This window comes from Anomaloglossus baeobatrachus, chromosome 2 (assembly GCF_048569485.1).
Source record: "Anomaloglossus baeobatrachus isolate aAnoBae1 chromosome 2, aAnoBae1.hap1, whole genome shotgun sequence".
Lineage (NCBI taxonomy): Eukaryota > Metazoa > Chordata > Amphibia > Anura > Aromobatidae > Anomaloglossus > Anomaloglossus baeobatrachus.
In genome coordinates this window covers 342,948,361-342,966,988 of record NC_134354.1, presented here as the reverse complement: position 1 = coordinate 342,966,988, position 18,628 = coordinate 342,948,361, and the positions used below count along the sequence as shown (strand labels likewise).

Here is an 18,628-nt window from a genome sequence, read left to right as displayed (position 1 = left end):
TTTTTCTCCACTTTTTCTCCACTTTTTCTCCACTTATTCTCCACTTTTTCTCCACTTATTCTCCACTTTTTCTCCACTTATTCTCCACTTATTCTCCACTTTTTCTCCATTTATTCTCCACTTATTCTCCCCTTTTTCTACACTTTTTCTCCATTTTTTTCTCCACTTTTTCTGCACTTTTTCTCCATTTATTCTCCACTTTTTCTCCACTTTTTCTCCATTTTTTTCTCCACTTTTTCTCCACTTTTTCTCTACTTTTTCTCCACTTTTTCTCCACTTTTTCTCCACTTTTTCTCCACTTTTTCTCCACTTTTTCTCCACTTATTCTCCACTTTTCTCCACTTATTCTCCACTTTTTCTCCACTTTTTCTCCACTTTTTCTCTATTTTTTTCTCCACTTTTTCTCCACTTTTTCTCCACTTTTTCTCCACTTTTTCTCCATTTTTTTCTCCACTTTTTCTCCACTTTTTCCTCCACTTTTTCTCCACTTTTTCTCCACTTTTTCTCCACTTTTTCTCCACTTTTTCTCCACTTATTCTCCACTTTTTCTCCATTTTTTTCTCCACTTTTTCTCCACTTATTCTCCACTTTTTCTCCACCTTTTCTCCACTTTTTCTCCACTTTTTCTCCACTTTTTCTCCACTTATTCTCCACTTTTTCTCCACTTTTTCTCCATTTATTCTCCACTTTTTCTCCATTTTTTTCTCCACTTTTTCTGCCCTTTTTCTCCACTTATTCTCCACTTTTTCTCCATTTATTCTCCACTTATTCTCCCCTTTTTCTCCACTTTTTCTCCATTTTTTTCTCCACTTTTTCTCCACTTTTTCTCCATTTTTTTCTCCACTTATTCTCCACTTATTCTCCACTTTTTCTCCACCTTTTCTCCACTTTTTCTCCACTTTTTCTCCACTTATTCTCCACTTATTCTCCACTTTTTCTCCATTTATTCTCCACTTTTTCTCCATTTATTCTCCACTTTTTCTTCATTTTTTTCTCCACTTTTTCTCCACTTTTTCTCCACTTATTCTCCACTTTTTCTCCACTTTTTCTCCACTTTTTCTCCACTTATTCTCCACTTATTCTCCACTTATTCTCCACTTATTCTCCACTTATTCTCCACTTATTCTCCACTTTTTCTCCACTTTTTCTCCACTTATTCTCCACTTATTCTCCACTTTTTCTCCATTTATTCTCCACTTTTTCTCCACTTTTTCTCCACTTTTTCTCCACTTTTTCTCCACTTTTTCTCCACTTTTTCTCCACTTTTTCTCCACTTTTTCTCCACTTATTCTCCACTTTTTCTCCATTTTTTTCTCCACTTTTTCTCCACTTATTCTCCACTTTTTCTCCACCTTTTCTCCACTTTTTCTCCACTTTTTCTCCACTTTTTCTCCACTTATTCTCCACTTTTTCTACACTTTTTCTCCATTTTTTCCTCCACTTTTTCTCCACTTTTTCTCCACTTTTTCTCCACTTTTTCTCCACTTATTCTCCACTTTTTCTCCATTTTTTTCTCCACTTTTTCTCCACTTATTCTCCACTTTTTCTCCACCTTTTCTCCACTTTTTCTCCACTTTTTCTCCACTTTTTCTCCACTTATTCTCCACTTTTTCTCCACTTTTTCTCCATTTATTCTCCACTTTTTCTCCATTTTTTTCTCCACTTTTTCTCCCCTTTTTCTCCACTTATTCTCCACTTTTTCTCCATTTATTCTCCACTTATTCTCCCCTTTTTCTCCACTTTTTCTCCACTTTTTCTCCATTTTTTTCTCCACTTTTTCTCCACTTTTTCTCCATTTTTTTCTCCACTTATTCTCCACTTATTCTCCACTTTTTCTCCACCTTTTCTCCACTTTTTCTCCACTTTTTCTCCACTTATTCTCCACTTATTCTCCAGTTTTTCTCCATTTATTCTCCACTTTTTCTCCACTTATTCTCCACTTTTTCTCCATTTATTCTCCACTTATTCTCCCCTTTTTCTCCACTTTTTCTCCATTTTTTTCTCCACTTTTTCTCCACTTTTTCTCCATTTATTCTCCACTTTTTCTCCACTTTTTCTCCATTTTTTTCTCCACTTTTTCTCCACTTTTTCTCCACTTTTTCTCCACTTTTTCTCCACTTATTCTCCACTTTTTCTCCACTTTTTCTCCACTTTTTCTCCACTTTTTCTCCACTTTTTCTCTATTTTTTTCTCCACTTTTTCTCCACTTTTTCTCCACTTTTTCTCCACTTTTTCTCCACTTTTTCTCCACTTTTTCTCCACTTTTTCTCCACTTATTCTCCACTTTTTCTCCACTTATTCTCCACTTTTTCTCCATTTTTTTCTCCACTTTTTCTCCACTTATTCTCCACTTTTTCTCCACTTTTTCTCCACTTATTCTCCACTTTTTCTCCACTTTTTCTCCACTTATTCTCCACTTATTCTCCACTTTTTCTCCACTTTTTCTCCACTTATTCTCCACTTTTTCTCCACTTTTTCTCCACTTTTTCTCCACTTTTTCTCCACATTTTCTCCACTTTTTCTCCACTTTTTCTCCACTTATTCTCCCCTTTTTCTACACTTTTTCTCCATTTTTTTCTCCACTTTTTCTCCACTTTTTCTCCATTTATTCTCCACTTTTTCTCCATTTTTTTCTCCACTTTTTCTCCACATTTTCTCCACTGTTTCTCCACTTTTTCTCCACTTTTTCTCCACTTATTCTCCACTTATTCTCCACTTTTTCTCCACTTATTCTCCACTTTTTCTCCACTTTTTCTACACTTTTTCTCCATTTTTTTCTCCACTTTTTCTCCACTTTTTCTCCATTTATTCTCCACTTTTTCTCCATTTTTTTCTCCACTTTTTCTCCACTTTTTCTCCACATTTTCTCCACATTTTCTCCACTTTTTCTCCACTTTTTCTCCACTTTTTCTCCACTTATTCTCCACTTATTCTCCACTTTTTCTCCACTTATTCTCCACTTTTTCTCCACTTTTTCTCCACTTTTTCTCCATTTTTTTCTCCACTTTTTCTCCACTTTTTCTCCACTTTTTCTCCACTTTTTCTCCACTTTTTCTCCACTTTTTCTCCACTTTTTCTCCACTTTTTCTCCACTTTTTCTCCACTTTTTCTCCACTTATTCTCCACTTTTTCTCCACTTATTCTCCACTTTTTCTCCATTTTTTTCTCCACTTTTTCTCCACTTATTCTCCACTTTTTCTCCACTTTTTCTCCACTTTTTCTCCATTTATTCTCCACTTTTTCTCCATTTTTTTCTCCACTTTTTCTCCACTTTTTCTCCACTTATTCTCCACTTTTTCTCCACTTATTCTCCACTTTTTCTCCATTTTTTTCTCCACTTTTTCTCCATTTATTCTCCACTTTTTCTCCACTTATTCTCCACTTTTTCTCCACTTTTTCTCCACTTTTTCTCCACTTATTCTCCACTTATTCTCCACTTATTCTCCACTTATTCTCCACTTATTCTCCACTTATTCTCCACTTTTTCTACACTTTTTCTCCATTTTTTTCTCCACTTTTTCTCCACTTTTTCTCCATTTATTCTCCACTTTTTCTCCATTTTTTTCTCCACTTTTTCTCCACATTTTCTCCACATTTTCTCCACTTTTTCTCCACTTTTTCTCCACTTTTTCTCCACTTTTTCTCCACTTATTCTCCACTTTTTCTCCACTTTTTCTCCATTTTTTTCTCCACTTTTTCTCCACTTTTTCTCCATTTATTCTCCACTTTTTCTCCATTTTTTTCTCCACTTTTTCTCCACATTTTCTCCACTTTTTCTCCACTTTTTCTCCACTTTTTCTCCATTTTTTTCTCCACTTTTTCTCCACTTTTTCTCCACTTTTTCTCCACTTTTTCTCCACTTTTTCTCCACTTTTTCTCCACTTTTTCTCCACTTTTTCTCCACTTTTTCTCCACTTATTCTCCACTTTTTCTCCACTTATTCTCCACTTTTTCTCCACTTTTTCTCCACTTTTTCTCCATTTTTTTCTCCACTTTTTCTCCACTTTTTCTCCACTTTTTCTCCACTTTTTCTCCACTTTTTCTCCACTTTTTCTCCACTTTTTCTCCACTTATTCTCCACTTATTCTCCACTTATTCTCCACTTTTTCTCCACTTATTCTCCACTTTTTTTCCACTTTTTCTCCACTTTTTTTCCACTTTTTCTCCACTTTTTCTCCACTTATTCTCCACTTTTTCTCCACTTATTCTCCACTTTTTCTCCATTTTTTTCTCCACTTTTTCTCCACTTTTTCTCCCCTTTTTCTCCACTTTTTCTCCATTTTTTTCTCCACTTTTTCTCCAATTTTTCTCCATTTATTCTCCACTTTTTCTCCACTTTTTCTCCACTTTTTCTCCACTTTTTCTCCACTTTTTCTCCACTTTTTCTCCACTTTTTCTCCGTTCTTTTTCTATGGTCGGTCTACCCATTAGCTCTGCCATGCATACTGTAGCTCTACACCTACTGCACATGTTGCTTTATGATTGACATCTCTTTTGTACCAGAGCTGTCTAAGTGTACTCTGACCCCATATTTGTCATTACTATATTGTCCTTGTACTGTATTATGACATTTGTATCATGTGTTTCATTTCTTGCTGTGTTGCAATTTTTTTGCTGCATGCCAATTGTACCTCTACATTGTTCGAGTTTATGTTATTGTTCTCTCACTCTTATGTGATACTGATTATTGTCATTTTTCATGATTACATGCAGATAAGTCCAATCTGACGAAGGCTCAGGCCGAAACGTCAATTGTAACTTGTTTTGGACAAAAACATATATGCTTATGAAAAAAAAATGTTCTTAATACGGACCAATAAAGAGTGATTTTGCATTACTATCAATTGGGACTTACTGACTTAGTCTGGGAGATTTAGAGTGCCGAGGTTACTCACTAATTTTATCTATTATTACCTCTGAGCACCTATATACCAGTGAGCAGAGCTTCCTCTACAGTAGTTCTCCTAATTAGGCATGCCCTTACCTCATGAGCAGGGCATTGCAGCTTTGGTAGCAACCATTACGACATGGACTCTGCTGCTTTGGACCCGGGGAGAGTGAGTGCAGATTCATTGCTCCCACACTCCTCACATGAAGGGTCCGCACTCCTAGAAAATGGGGGATACGTTCCCTGAGTGTCTCCCCCCCATATTCTAGACGGTCCAGAGTCGTCGTGGGACCCCTTTATTTTTTTTCTTACAATAAATTGGTGAAAGAGGAAATGTTTTGGGGACTGTTTTTTCAAATAAATTTCTTTTGTCGATTTTTTTTTTTTGTTAGTACTGACAGTTTATGATGTTGGGTATCTAATAGACGCCATGACATCACAAACTGCTGGGCTTGATCTCAGGTGACTTTACAGCTAGTATCAACCCGATTTATTACCCCGTTTGCCACTGCACCAGGGCACGGGATGAGCTGGGGTGAAGCGCCAGGATTGGCGCATCTAGTGGATGCGCCACGTCTGGGGTGCCTGCGGCCTGCTATTTTTAGGCTGTGAAGGCCCAATAACTATGGACCTTCCCACCCTGAGAATACCAGACCACAGCTGTCCGCTTTACCTTGGCTGGTGATCCAATTTGGAGGGGACCCTACTTTTTTTGTGTAATTATTAATATTTATAAAATAATTATAAAAAAGAGCCTGAGGGGACCTCCACATTGGATCCCCAACCACGGTAAAGCTGCCAGCTGTGGTTTTCAGGCTACAGCCGTCTGCTTTACCCTAGCTGGCTATCAAAAATAGGGGGACCCAAAGTCATTTTTTTTTTTTAACTATTTTTTAAATAGAAAAAATTAATGGGCTTCCCTGTATTTTGATTGCCAACCAAGGTAACGGCAGGCAGATGGGGGTGGCAACCCATAGCTGTCTGCTTTATCTGCGCTAAGAATCAAAAATACCGTGGAGCGCTACGTCATTTTTTTAAAGATTTATTTTTACAGCACTGTGATGTCCAGCAATCAAAATACAGGGAAGCCCATTTTATTTTTAGTTATTTATATAAATAATTAAAAAAAATAAATATGGGCTCCCGCTGCATTTTTTGTATTGCTAGCTAAGGGTAATCCAAGCAGCTACTGGCTGCTAACCCCCACTGCTTGGTGTTACCTTCACTGGCAATGGAAAATCCAGGGAAGCATTTTTTATTTTTTTTGCCAAAAAACTACAAAAAAAGGACGTGAGCTTCGCCATATTTTTGTATGCTAGCCAGGTATAGCAGGCAGGTGCTGGAAGAGTTGGATACAGCGCCAGAATATGGCGCTTCTATGAAAATGCCATTTTCTGAGGCGGCTGCAGACTGCAATTCGCAGCAGTGGGGCCCAGAAAGCTCAGGCCAACCTGTGCTGCGGATTCCAATCCCCAGCTGCCTAGTTGTACCTGGCTGGACACAAAAATGGGGCGAAGCCTACGTCATTTGTTTTCTAATTATTTCATGAAATTCATGAAATAATAAAAAAAGGGCTTCCCTTTATTTTTGGTTCCCAGCCGGGTACAAATAGGCAACTGGGGGTTGGGGGCAGCCGTACCTGCCTGCTGTACCTGGCTAGCATACAAAAATATGGCGAAGCCCACATAAATTTTTCAGGGGGCAAAAAACTTCTGCATACAGTCCTGGATGGAGTATGCTGAGCCTTGTAGTTCTGCAGCTGCAGTCTGTCTGTATGGAGAAGAGCAGACAGCAGCTGCAGAACTACAAGGCTCAGCATACTCCATCCAGGACTGTATGCAGAATTTTTTTGCCCACCAAAAAAATGACGTGGGCTTCGCCATATTTTTGTATGCTAGCCAGGTACAGCCGGGTACAACTAGGCAGCTGGGGATTGGAATCCGCAGCACAGGTTAGCCTGAGGTTTGTGGGCGCCTCTGCTGCGGATTTCAGTCCGCAGCCGTCCCAGAAAATGGCGCTCTCATAGAAGCGCCATCATCTGGCGCTGTATCCAACTCTTCCAACAGCCCTGGAGCCGGGTGGCTTGTTGGGTAATCATGAGTTAATACTGGCTTTGTTTTACCAGCCAGTATTAAGCCAGAGATTCTTAATGTCAGGCACGTTTGACCCGGCCATTAAGAATCTCCAATAAAGGGTTAAAAAAAAGACACCACACAGAGAAAAAATACTTTAATAGAAATAAATACACAGACACATTAGAGACTCCATCTTTATTACCCCCTGTCAGCCCTCCACGATCCTGCTCTTCTGTCTTCTTTCTTTCTAGTGTAGTAGTAGTGACGATTGTAGTGAGGAAGGATGAGATTCACCAGCTCATCACTTGGGGCTGGGGAACCTCCATCCTCACTACAATCATCACTAGTGTAGTAGTAGTGACGATTGTAGTGAGGAAGGATGAGATTCACCAGCTCATCACTTGGGGCTGGGGAACCTCCATCCTCACTACAATCATCACTAGTGTAGTAGTAGTGACGATTGTAGTGAGGATGAGATTCACCAGCTCATCACTTGGGGCTGGGGAACCTCCATCCTCACTACAATCATCACTAGTGTAGTAGTGACGATTGTAGTGAGGAAGGATGAGGTTCACCAGCTCATCACTTGGGGCTGGGGAACCTCCATCCTCACTACAATCATCACTACAATCGGGAAGCAGCGTGCAGCCTTCACTCCGTGAGTGATCAGTGCTGGCTGCTAGCGGTAACGCTGACAGACGCGTTACCATAGCAACGGTGCTCTCGGAGCCGCGGTTAGCGGTGACGTCACCGCTAACTGCGTTGCTATGGCAACGGCGATCTCCGTTAATGACCGGCTGTGTCAGCCGGTCCCTAACGGAACGGGGAGTCGACCGTGTGCTAGAGCATGTCGACGGTACACGGCGATACACATATGTGCACCGTGTACCGGAGAGATGCACTACATGGTCTTACAAGGTCCTACATGACGTGTCATAGTCATGTGACCAGTCTGTAGCCAATGAGATAATAGCCAAGTGACTGGTCACATGGCTATTTTGACGTCACGATAGGTCCTGCATCTCTGCTGGCAGTGCAGGTCACCGGGAGGATTCAGCGATCATCGGATGGAATAGCGGCAGGAGACAGAGTGCAGAAGGGATCGCGAGGACCGGTAAGTGTTATGGCAATGTTTATTAACTGTTTGTGTACATTTATAATACATTTTTATGTGTTTGTGATTGCCTCCCATTATAGCTTATACGTTCGAGTTCGGTTCGTCGAACGTTCGACGAACCGAACTCGAACGGGACCCCGTTCGGCGAACAGGCCTCGAGCCGAACCGGGACCAGTTCGCTCATCTCTATTAATGAAACATTTACAATTTTTATTACATATTTTACCAGTTTTATTCCTACAAAGGAATTTTGCTTAAATTCAAGTTTACATTGAATGTGTTACTTTTTTCTACATAGTTTAGTTGTTTTCTTTTGTATTTATGGGAACTATATATTTTGAAAAAAACAGGATTTTTATAATATGGGATTATGTTTTCTGCTAAAAGGTCAATAAAAAAGAAACCCAAAATCGTAGTTCTCTTGGTGATGGAAGCCGAAATGTATTGTCATTTGGCAACTAAACCAATAATTTCATATATTAAAAGTCGATAGGAAATAACTTCAACTCCAAAAACGGATTGGTTTCACTAGGGAATAAACCCAGAATACTCTGCATGTGAAGCAGACTTGATGAACACCACACTAGAAAACCTGTGAAATCCTGCAAAGTAATGGCAATTAGAGAAAAGTTTTGACCGCCAGGGGAAAAAAAAATAATTTGTATTTCTGTTGGTGATGGAAGCCAAAACATCCCATCATTCGGCAACAAAGCCAAGAACTTCATATTTTCTAGTTTGATAGGGTATTATTTCACCACCAAGAACAGATTGGTTTTACTGGGGATTTAACCAAGGACCTTCTGCGTGTTAATGCTGAAGGAAAGTATTTTTGGTTAATGAAACATTTACAATTTTTATTACATATTTTACCAGTTTTATTCCTACAAACGGATTTTGCTTAAATTGAAGTTTACATTGAAAATGTTACTTTTTTCTACATAGTTTAGTCGTTTGCTTTTGTATTTATGGGAACCATATATTTTAAAACAAACAGGATTTTTATAATATGGGATTATGTTTTCTGCTAATTTCATATATTACAAGTCGATAGGAAATAACTTCAACTCCGAAAACGTATTGGTTTCAGTGGAGATTGAACCCAGAACATTCTGCATGTGAAGCAGACTTGATGACCACCACCCTTGAAAACCTGTGAAATCCTGCAAAGTAATGGCAATTAGAGACGAGTTTTGACCGCCAGGGGCAAAAAAAAATAATTCATAGTTCTGTTGGTGATGGAAGCCAAAACATCTCGTCATTCGGCAACAAAGCCAAGAGCTTCATATATTGTAGTTTGATAGGGTATTATTTCAACACCAAGAACAGATTGCTTTTATTGGGGATTGAACCCAGGACCTGCGTGTTGAGCAGACGTGATGACCAGTACACTATGATACCTGATGGCAAATTACTGTGTATTGGCAAGCAGAGCAGAATTGTGACTGACAGGGCCTTTTTATTGCTGAAGGAAAGTATTTTTGGTTAATGAAACATTTACAATTTTTATTACATATTTGACCAGTTTTATTCCTACAAAGGGATTTTGCTTAAATTGAAGTTTACATTGAATGTGTTACTTTTTTCCACAAAGTTTAGTCGTTTGCTTTTGTATTTATGGGAACTATATATTTTGAAACAAACAGGTTTTTTTATTATTGTTATAATATTGGATTATGTTTTCTGCTAAAATGTTCAATAAAAAAGAAACCCAAAATCGTAGTTCTCCTTGTGATAGAAGCCAAAATGTATTGTCATTTGGCAAAGAAACCAAGAATTTCATACATTAAAGGTTGATAGGAAATTACTTCAACACCGAAAACAGATTGGTTTCACTGGGGATTGAACCCAGAACGTTCTGCATGTGATGCAGACTTGATGACAACCACACTTTAAAACTTGTGAAATCCTGCAAAGTAATGGCAATTAGAGACGAGTTTTGACTGCCAGGAAAACAAAAAATTCGTAGTTCTGTTGGTTATGGTATCCAAAACGTCCCGTCATTCAGCAACAAAGCCAAGAACTTTATGTATTGTAATTGCATAGGGTATTATTTCAACACCAAGAACAGATTGGTTTCACTTGGGATTAAACCCAGAACCTTCTGCGTGTTAAGCAGACGTGATGACCACTACACTATGAAACCTGTGAAATTCTGCAAAGTAATGGAAATTAGAGACGAGTTTTGACCACCAGGGGAAAAAAAAAATATAATTCGTAGTTCTATTGGTGATGGAAGCCAAAACATCCCGTCATTCGGCAACAATGCCAAGAACTTCATATATTGTAGTTGGATAGGGTATTATTTCAACACCAAGAACAGATTGGTTTCACTGGGGATTGAACCCAGGAACTTCTGCGTGTTAAGCAGACATGATGATCTCTACTCTATGAAACCTGTGAAATCCTGCAAAGCAATGGCAATTGGAGACAAGTTTTGACCGCCAGGGGAAAAAAAAAATTCGTAGTTCTGTTGGTGATGGAAGCCAAAACATCCTGTTATTCGACAACAAAGCCAAGAACTTTATATATTGCTGGTTGATAGGGTATTATTTTAACATTAAGACCAGATTGGTTTCACTGGGGATTGAACCCAGGACCTTCTGGAAGTTAACTCAGGACCTTTTGCGAATTAAGCAGACGTGATGACCACTACACTTTGAAACCTGTGAAATCCTGTAAAGTAATGGCAATTAGAGACGAGTTTTGACCGCCAGGGGAAAAAAAAATAATTCGTAGTTCTGTTGATGATGGAATCTAAAACATCTCATCATTCGGCAACAATGCCAAGAACTTCATATATTGTAGTTTGATAGGTTATTATTTCAACACCAAAAACAGATTGGTTGTACTGGGGATTGAAACCAGGACCTTCCGCATCTTAAGCAGACGTGATGCCCACTACACTATGAAGCCTTATGGAAAGTTACTGAGTATTGGCAAGCAGAGTAGAATTGTGACTGACGGGGCCTTTTTATTGCTGAAGGAAAGTATTTTTGGTAATGAAACATATACAATTTTTATTACATATTTTACCAGTTTTATTCCTACAAAGGGGTATTGCTTAAATTGAAGTTTACATTGAATGTGTTACTTTTTTCTACACAGTTTAGTAATTTGCTTTTGTATTTATGGGAACTATATATTTTGAAACAAACAGGATTTTTATAATATGGGATTATGTTTTCTGCTAAAATGGACAATAAAAAAGAAACCCAAAATCGTAGTTCTCTTTGTGGTGAAAGCCAAAATGTATTGTCATTTGGCAACGAAACCAAGAATTTTATATATTACAGGCTGATAGCAAATTACTTCAACAGCGAAAATGGCTTGTTTTTTACTAGGGATTGAACCCAGGACCTTCTGCGTGTGAAGCAGATGGGATGACTACTACACTTTGAAACCTGTGAAATCCTGCAAAATAATGGCAATTAGAGACGAGTTTTGACCACCAGGGGAAAAAAAAAAATAATTCGTAGTTCTATTGGTGATGGAAGCCAAAACATCCCGTCACTCGGCAACAACGCCAAGAACTTCATGTATTGTAGTTAGATAGTGTATTATTTCAACACTAAGAACAGATTGGTTTCACTAGGCTTTGAACTTAGGACCTTCTGCGAGTTAAGCAGACGTGATGACTACTACACTATGAAACCTGATAGAAATTTTCTGTGTATTGGCAAGCAGAGCAGAATTGTGACTGACGGGGCCTTTTTATTGCTGAAGAAAAGTAGTTTTGGTAATGAAACATTTACAATTTTTATTACATATTTTACCAGTTTTATTCCTACATAGGGATATTGCTTAAATTGAAGTTTACATTGAATGTGTTACTTTTTTCTACACAGTTTAGTCATTTGCTTCTGTATTTATGGGAACTATATATTTTAAAGCAAACAGGATTTTTATAATATGGGATTATGTTTTCTGTTAAAATGGTCAATAAAAAAGAAACCCAAAATCGTAGTTCTCTTTGTGATGGAAGCCAAAATGTATTATCATTTGGCAACGAAAGCAAGAATTTTATATATTATAGGTTGATAGCAAATTACTTCAACAGCGAAAACGGCTTGTTTTTACTGGGGATTGAACCCAGGACATTCTGCGTGTGAAGCAGACGTGATGACTACTACAATTTAAAACCTGTGAAATCCTGCAAAGAGAAGGCAATTAGAGACGAGTTTTGACCACCAGGGGAAAAAAAAAATAATTCGTAGTTCTATTGCTGATGGTAGCCAAAACATCCTGTCATTCGGCAAAAAAGCCAAGAACTTCATATATTGTAGTTGGATAGGGTATTATTTTAACACCGAGAACAGACTGGTTTCACTGGGGATTGAACCCAGGACCTTCTGTGTGTTAAGCAGACGTGATGACCACTACACTATGAAACCTATGAAAACCTGCAAAGTAATGGCAATTAAGACGAGTTTTGACCGCCAGCGGGAAAAAAGAATAATTCTTAGTTCAGTTGGTGATGGAAGCCAAAACATCCTGTTATTCAGCAACAAAGCCAAGAAGTTTATATATTGCTGGTTGATAGGGTATTATTTCATCACCAAGGACAGATGGGTTTCACTGGGGATTGAACTCAGGTCTTTCTGCGTGTAAAGCAGACGTGATTACCACTACACTATGAAACCTGACAAAAAAATTATAGAGTATTGGCTATCGGAGACGAATTGTAACTGACGGGGCCTTTTTATTGCTGAAGAAAAGTGTTTTTGGTTAATAAAACATTTACAATTTTTATTTCATATTTTACTAGTTTTATTCCTACAAAGGGATTTTGCTTAAATTGAAGTTTATATTGAATGTGTTACTTTTTCCACAAAGTTTTGTCTTTTGCTTTTGTATTTATGGGAACTATATTTTTTCAAACAAACAGGATTTTTATAATATGGGATTATGTTTTCTGCTAAAATGGTCAATAAAAAAGAAACCCAAAATCGTAGTTCTCTTGGTGATGGAAGCCAAAATGTATTGTCATTTGGCAATGAAACCAAGAATTTCATATATTACAAGTCGATAGGAAATTACTTCAACATCGAAAACAGATTGGTTTCACTGGGGATTGAACCCAGGACCTTCTGCGTGTCAAGCAGACGTGATGACCACTACACTATGAAACCTGTGAAATCTTGCAAAGCAATGGCAATTGGAGACGAGTTTTGACCACCAGGGGAAAAAAAAAAAAATCTTAGTTCTGTGGCTGATGGAAGCCAAAACATCCCATCATTCGGCAACAAAGCCAAGAACTTCATATATTGTAGTTTGATAAGGTATTATTTCAACACCAAGAACAGATTGCTTTTACTGGGGTTTGAACCCAGGACCTTCTGCGCATTATGCAGACGTGATGACCACTACACTATGAAACCTGTGAAATCCTGCAAAGTAATGGCAATTAGAGATGAGTTTTGACCGCCAGGGGAAAAAAAAAAAATAATTCATAGTTCTGTTGGTGATGGAAGCTAAAACAACCCATCATTCGTCAACAAAGCCAAGAACTTCATGTATTGTAGTTTGATAGGGTATTATCTCAACACCAAGAACAGACTGGTTTTACTGGGTATTGAACCCAGGACCTTTTACGTGTTAAGCAGACGTGATGACCACTACACTATGAAACCTGATGAAAAGTTGCTGTGTATTGGCTAGCAGAGCAGAATTGTCACTGACGGGGCCTTTTTATTGCTGAAGGAAAGTATTTTTGGTAATGAAACATTTACAATTTTTATTACATATTTTACCAGTTTTATTCCTACAAAGGGATATTGCTTAAATTGAAGTTTACATTGAATGTGATACTTTTTTCTACACAGTTTAGTCGTTTGCTTTTGTATTTATGGGAACTATATATTTTGAAACAAACAGGATTTTTATAATATGGGATTATGTTTTCTGCTAAAATGGTCAATAAAAAAGAAATCCAAATTCGTAGTTCTCTTTGTGATGGAAGCCAAAATGTATTGTCATTTGGCAACAAAACCAAAAATTTCATTTCTTACAGGTTGATAGGAAATTACTTCAACACCGAAAACAGGTTTGTTTCACTGGGGATTGAACCCAGAACTTACTGCATGTGAAGCAGACTTAATGACAACCACACTAGAAAACCTGTGAAATCCTGCACAGTAATGGCAATTAGAGACGAGTTTTGACTAGAGTTGAGCGCGGTTCGTGGTTCGTGGTTCTCCAGTTCGCGGCTCGAGTGATTTTGGGGGCTGTCTTAGATCGATCTAGAACTCGAGCTTTTTGATAAAAGCTCGATAGTTCTAGATACGTTCGAGAACGGTTCTAGCAGCAAAAAAAACAGCTAATTCCTAGCTTGCTTTCCGCTGTAATAGTGTAAGTCACTCTGTGACTTACAATATTATAACATTTCAGTGTATAGTGTGCGGGAACAGCGCGTTCAGATCACTGCTGTATGGATAATGGCAATCGCCATTTTTTTTTTTTTCCTTGTCTTCCTTCCCTAAGCGCGCGTGTAGTGGGGAGGGCCAGCATGTCAGCCAATCCCAGACACACACACAGCTAAGTGGACTTTTAGCCAGAGAAGCAACGGCATGTGTGATAGGATGTCCATGTCACATGTCCCTGCATTATTAAACCGGACATTTTCCTCCAGCACGCCATTATCTGCCTTCTGCGTCCTTGGTGTCAGACTTCACTGGCGCAGCTCCTATCGCCGATACAGCTGTATACGCTCCATACACAGTGCTGGGCAGCATAGGGATAGCACTTTCTATCAGTCCTTTTAAGGGCTCATACCGGCAGGGTCAGAACCATAGGTGACAGGTCCTGAAAACAGAGTTTAACAGCTACACAAGATGACAGCGTCTGTGTAGCTAAGGTCAGGGATTTCCTCGCTGCATTTTCCCATTAGGAGGGATAGAAAGGCAGGCTTCATTTCCTCTACCCAGAGACCCACAACCCTGCCACTGTACCCTCCTGCCCTTTGCACACTCCAACTCATTGTTACTAAGCCATTATACTAGCAAACACTGAGTGAACTTAGTGGCATCCTAAACGTGGCTATTGGACTTCTGTATAGTTCCAGTAGTGCACAGATATTTTCAGCACCTCTGCCTGCATTGCACACTCAAACTCATTGTTACTAAGCCATTATACTAGCAAACACTGAGTGAACCTAGTGGCATCCTAAACGTGGCTATTGGATTTCTGTATAGTCCCACTAGTGCAAAGATATTTGCAGCACGTCTGCCTGCATTGCACACTCAAACTCATTGTTACTAAGCCATTATACTAGCAAACAATGAGTGAACTTAGTGGCATCCTAAACGTGGCTATTGGACTTCTGTATAGTCCCAGTAGTGCACAGATATTTGCAGCACCTCTGCCTGCATTGCACATTCAAACTCATTGTTACTAAGCCATTATACTAGCAAACACTGAGTGAACCTAGTGGCATCCTAAACGTGGCTATTGGACTTCTGTATAGTCCCACTAGTGCAAAGATATTTGCAGCACGTCTGCCTGCATTGCACACTCAAACTCATTGTTACTAAGCCATTATACTAGCAAACAATGAGTGAACCTAGTGGCATCCTAAACGTGGCTATTGGACTTCTGTATAGTCCCACTAGTGCAAAGATATTTGCAGCACGTCTGCCTGCATTGCACACTCAAACTCATTGTTACTAAGCCATTATACTAGCAAACACTGAGTGAACCTAGTGGCATCCTAAATGTGGCTATTGGACTTCTGTATAGTCCCACTAGTGCAAAGATATTTGCAGCACGTCTGCCTGCATTGCACACTCAAACTCATTTTTACTAAGCCATTATACTAGCAAACACTGAGTGAACCTAGTGGCATTCTAAACGTGGCTATTGGACTTCTGTATAGTCCCAGTAGTGCACCGATATTTGCAGCACGTCTGCCTGCATTGCACACTCAAACTCATTGTTACTAAGCCATTATACTAGCAAACACTGAGTGAACCTAGAGGCATCCTAAACGTGGCTATTGGACTTCTGTATAGTCCCACTAGTGCAAAGATATTTGCAGCACTGCTGCCTGCATTGCACACTCAAACTCATTGTTACTAAGCCATTATACTAGCAAACACTGAGTGAACCTAGTGGCATCCTAAACGTGGCTATTGGACTTCTGTATAGTCCCACTAGTGCAAAGATATTTGCAGCACGTCTGCCTGCATTGCACACTCAAACTCATTGTTTCTAAGCCATTATACTAGCAAACACTGAGTGAACCTAGTGGCATCCTAAACGTGGCTATAGGACTTCTGTATTGTCCCACTAGTGCAAAGATATTTGCAGCACGTCTGCCTGCATTGCACACTCAAACTAATTGTTACCAAGCCATTATACTAGCAAACACTGAGTGAACTTAGTGGCATCATAAAATTGGCTGTTGGACTTCTGTATTGTCCCACTAGTGCAAAGATATTTGCAGCACGTCTGCCTGCATTGCACACTCAAACTCATTGTTACTAAGCCATTATACTAGCAAACACTGAGTGAACCTAGTGGCATCTTAAACGTGGCTATTGGACTTCTGTATAGTCTCACTAGTGCGAAGATATTTGCAGCACGTCTGCCTGCATTGCACACTCAAACTCATTGTTACTAAGCCATTATACTAGCAAACACTGAGTGAACCTAGTGGCATCCTAAACGTGGCTATTGGACTTCTGTATAGTCCCACTAGTGCAAAGATATTTGCAGCACGTCTGCCTGCATTGCACACTAAAACTCATTGTTACTTACTAAGACATTATAATACCAAAAATTGAGTAAACTTAGTGGCATACAAGAAGTGGCTGTTGTACTCCATTAGTGGCCCATTGGTGCAAATCTATGTGCAGCACCTGTGCAGGACACCCTCCTGCTCTGTTTTTAATAAGCTATAATGCTAGCAAAAAATACTGCCATTTAGTGGCATCATAGAACTGGATGTTGTATTCCATTATTGTCCCACTGGTGCCAAGCTATTTCTAGTACCTGTGCAGGACACCCTCCTGCTCTGTTTTTAATAAGCTATATTGATAGCAAAAAATACTGCCATTTAGTGGCATTATAGAACTGGATGTTGTATTCCATTATTGTCCCACTGGTGCCAAGCTATTTCTAGCACCTGTGCAGTACACCTTCATGCACATTTTGCTACGCTAATGTTATAGCAAACTCAGGGAATTCATTGCTGCATTTGATAATTCGGAGGGATAGAAAGTTAGGCTTTCTTTAGCTTTTCCTTCTGTTCATAGACAGCATCTCCAAGTCCACACCCGAAGAGCAATTTCTCCTCCACGTGTAAGTGTGGAGAGGCAGCTAGTGCGCATGCGTGTGCCGATTTACCCCAGCTACAGCCTAACTACAGTGTTTCACCTAGTGAGTATGCTCAGCCTGACTGTGCCATTCCTGACGCTAAGTCTTCATTTCGGGATACAGCGCATGCTCCCACACTTAGTGTGAAAAGCCTCTTTGCACAGGTACTTGCATTCCGTGCCGGGTCTAAGTCCTGTTTTGTGCCGAGACACCATGCTAAAGCTGATAGTCTTTTTTCAGAGACGCTATTTCATGCAACTGACCATGCTCAGGCACTTACTGCATCGGAAACTAGGTCCGGTAATGAACTCTTTGGCCCTGCCCCTGATGTGGGGGGGCCCATATAGACCACAGGGCATCAGGTGTCCTGACGATGTGGCCAGGCCACTCCCAAATGGCTTGCAGAGGCCCGCCCCTATGACTTGTCACCTCATTATTGATGGTAAAACAATGACTGGTGAGGTGTTTGTGTTGTGGCCGCCATGATGTCATTATTGAAGTTGCGGTTCCAAATAGGACGCTAGTTATGCCACTCATGACATGTCACTCTGCTTTTTTCTCCAGGAGGTGCATTGTGGTCCACCCTGGTTTGGGGCGGACCCAGGTTATAAAACGTGCTGGAGCCAACAAGGAGGTGCGCAGTCTTCTATTATGCTCCGAAAGAGCACACCTCCATGTGTTGAACCCATTGCGGCTTTAGGCCAGAGTTAGGCAGGGATAGGGCGTCGATGCAGGCCGCCTCCACAGTTGGTAACGCAGAACGGTTAAGACCAGCTCCTGTCCTTCAAGTCCTACTTGTGCAGCCCAGTGGCATTAACAGGCCTGCTGCTGCTGATGCACCTGCTGTCCACAGGTGTGGCCCCAATGCACACGGTCAGCGTACTCAATGGCCCCTGTGATGTTAACAGGGAGTTCCTGGGCTGGGTGGGCGTGTGGACCCTGTGACGCTAACAGGGCTCCCAGTCTCAAGATCCGAGTGGCGTCTAACTCGGTTCAGGCAACTATTAGTTTCATAGCCACACAGATCTGTATCCTCCACCGAACCTTCCATTTGCCAAACTCTCCTTTTCCATCTGGGAGCACGGTGGACATTGACTGCTGATGGGGATATATACCTTTCTCTTTTTTTTTTCTTATTAATTTTCGTTATATACCAGTAACATAGTATATACCACCTTATCCAAATCTGCCAGTCCCACCGTAACAGATGGTGTTTCTTCATCAAATGTTACTTTT

The 18,628-nt window shown here is 39.9% G+C and overlaps 1 non-coding gene across 1 annotated transcript; it reads right to left on the bottom strand.

Moving 5' to 3' along the window:
* Positions 1-13,136: 13,136 nt before the first annotated feature.
* On the bottom strand, positions 13,137-13,209 carry TRNAV-GAC (transfer RNA valine (anticodon GAC)). The gene has a single exon. It is a non-coding gene; the product is annotated as a tRNA-Val (tRNA).
* Between the last annotated feature and the right edge of the window lie 5,419 nt (positions 13,210-18,628).